Below are 2,981 nucleotides of genomic sequence, written 5' to 3'. Positions count from 1 at the left end.
GCTCTAGGGACTCTACCTGCAGCTCTGTTTTTCTACATATAATCTCACCTTAATTAAGTCCCTATAGGCCCAGTATCAAATGCTACTTAGATTCTGAATGATTTTCAAATCTGCACCTTACTCCCATATTCATTATCCCCAAATGCCTACCAATCTCAGGACAACAGGCAATAAGTCACTCCACATTCTGAAAGGGATGCTAGGTCCTCTCAATCTGCTAGCCTAATCAGTCTAAATAAAGACTAGAAGTTTGAAAACTGCCTAATGAGTGTTTTGGAAAATAAAATAGAATTTTGAGTTGTCAACATAATAGGGAATGATATGAAGTAAATCCTCCCTACTCTGAGCTGGAAGGTAGACTATATTACCCTTTTCCTTACAAACCAGTTGAAAGCGGATCTAAGAAATCTACTGAGATTTGAAATCTGTTTTAAGAAAATGGGCATGTTGCCAGCTGAGTGCTCTCAGAACTGCAGAAAATCATAGATCCATCCAGGTGCTGCAATCAGAACGGAGTGTGATGGCCAAGATTCATAGAGCTTTGAAGTATGTCCCCTGGAGACCAGTGCCTGGTTTCTGCCTATCAAAGCTTCAAAGAGGAATGGCTTGCAGAGTCTGGCAGCTGAGAGAACAGAAACCACAACACAGAGACGTGTTCTGCTATCTCTATGGGTCAAAGCAAGAATGATCCACAGGCTTGTTTCCTACAGGGCAAGCAGATGCTGAAGAAAACACCAGGACTTGAGCCATTGCTCAATGATCCTTGTCTCATCAAGGCAAGGCAACCTTAGCATTAAGGTCTTGTGATGTACAAGACAGGATGAAGAAGTTAGGTCTGGTGGTATCACTCACATTCAACATTCAGCGTGCATTCTTTTCAAGCACACATAGAACTTTTACAAAAATTGACCATATGCTGGGCCATAAAACATATCTAAACAAATTGCTTTAAAATCCTCTGGTTATATAATTGCACTGAAAAATATGTTTTCAGTTGAATGTAACAATCTATACAGGAGGGCACTCCAAATATTTCTTGGAAAACAACAAATTTTTTAAAGATTTATTTTATTTATTTGAAAGACAAAGTTACAGAGAGAGGTAGACAGAGAGAGAGGTCTTCCATCCACTGGTTCACTCCCCAGATGGCCGCAACGGCCAGAGCTGCACTGATCTGAAGCCAGGAACCAGGAGCCTCTTCCAGATCTCCCACGTGGGTGCAGAGACACAAGGACTTGGGCCATTGTCTACTGTTTTCCCAGGCCATAGCAGAGAGCTGGATTGGAAGAGGAGCAGCCGGGACTAGAACCGGCACCCATAAGGGATGCCAGTGCTTCAGGCCAGGGCGTTAACTCCCTGTGCTACAGCGCCAGCCCCATGGAAAGAGAATTAAAATTTATTTTTCTGCAAGAAATTTTGAAATCCATACGTAGTTTATTCATAATATGTATTTTCCATGAACTTTTCCAAAGTTCTTTTGTATTTCTGTTAGGTAAAATTAGTTAATCGTGATGCACAAATCTTACAAATGCTTAGTGGTTTTTTTTCTTTTTGCCTTTGTTCTGTTACTGACTTCTTCTTTTTTTTTTTATGGTGAAAAAACATATATTTAGAATTAGCCAGCTGGACCCCGTTCAGATGATCCCAATTTTGTTGGCAACGTCCAGAGCATCATAGTCCGGAGCCGCCGCACACACGCCTTCTTCTCTCCGTCAGGGCTGATCAGGGTGTCGACTTTGGCCACATCAATGTCATAGAGTTTCTTCACAGCTTGTTTGATCTGGTGCTTGTTGGCCTTGACATCCACAATGAACACCAGTGTGTTGTTGTCTTCTATCTTCTTCACGGCCGACTCCGTGGTCAGGGGGAACTTGATGATGGCATAGTGGTCAAGCTTGTTTCTCCTGGGGGCGCTCTTCCGAGGGTATTTGGGCTGCCGTCGGAGGCGTAGCGTCTTGGGCCGCCGGAAGGTGGGGGACGTGCGGATCTTCTTCTTCTTGTGGCTGTGGACACCTTTCAGCACTGCCTTCTTGGCCTTCAAGGCCTTCGCTTTGGCTTCGACTTTAGGAGGGGCAGTAGCTTCCTTCTTCGCCTTCGGCGCCATCTTGGTGAAATGTTACTGACTTCTTGTAGTCTAATTTTTCCATTACATTTTTAAGCTTAATAAGGCTTATATTTAAAATTTTAAATCTTTCTGATGAATTGAATCTTTCTACGTGAAGTACTCTTTTTTATTCTTAGTAAGGTTTGTCCTAAAACCTATCTTTATCTATTTTGTGCAGAAATATCTTTTGTCCATTATTTACTCTCCACTTTTATGAATTCTTATGTTTCAGGTGCCTCTCTTGACAAATAGCTGTGTTCAGATATCTATACTGTGTAACAAAATGACACCTAGTGGGGGCTGGTGTTGTGACACAGCAGGTTAAGCTGCTTCCTGTCGTGTCAGCATCACGTAGGAGCAGCAGTGCCAGTACCAGTTGCTCTGCTTCCAATCCAGCTCCCTGCTAATGTGCATGGGAAATTAGAGGAAGATGAATCAAGTGGTTTGACCCCTACCACCCATGTAGGAGACTTGAATAGAGTTTCAGGCTCCTGGCTTCGGCCTGGCCCAGCACTGGCCATGGTAGACATTTGGGGAGTGAGCCAGTGGATAGAAGATCTCTCTCTCTCTCTCTCTCACTCTCGCTCTCCCTCTCGCTCTCGCTCTCTTTCTCTCTCTGTAACTCTGCCTTTCAAATAAATAAATATTTTTCAAAAATGACAGCTAGAAAGCATTCAAACTTTTGGGAAGTTAAGAAATACACTAGTAAGTTCAAATAAAGTTATGAGGTATATATTTAAAAGAAGGCTAAAAATGAATGAGCTAAACATGTAACCCATTCTATCTTATTCTAGCAGTTGTGTTAATTGACTAATGGAGAAATATCATTCACCTAAATTGATGCAAACCAAGTGTTTGATATAAAATTCAAGATATT

At 42.1% G+C, this 2,981-nt stretch overlaps 1 pseudogene; it reads right to left on the bottom strand.

Moving 5' to 3' along the window:
* Positions 1 to 1,599: 1,599 nt before the first annotated feature.
* Positions 1,600 to 2,104, bottom strand: LOC138847531 (large ribosomal subunit protein uL23-like; annotated as a pseudogene).
* Between the last annotated feature and the right edge of the window lie 877 nt (positions 2,105 to 2,981).

Source organism: Oryctolagus cuniculus, chromosome X, assembly GCF_964237555.1.
Source record: "Oryctolagus cuniculus chromosome X, mOryCun1.1, whole genome shotgun sequence".
Lineage (NCBI taxonomy): Eukaryota > Metazoa > Chordata > Mammalia > Lagomorpha > Leporidae > Oryctolagus > Oryctolagus cuniculus.
This window is presented reverse-complemented; position numbering and strand designations above follow the sequence as displayed.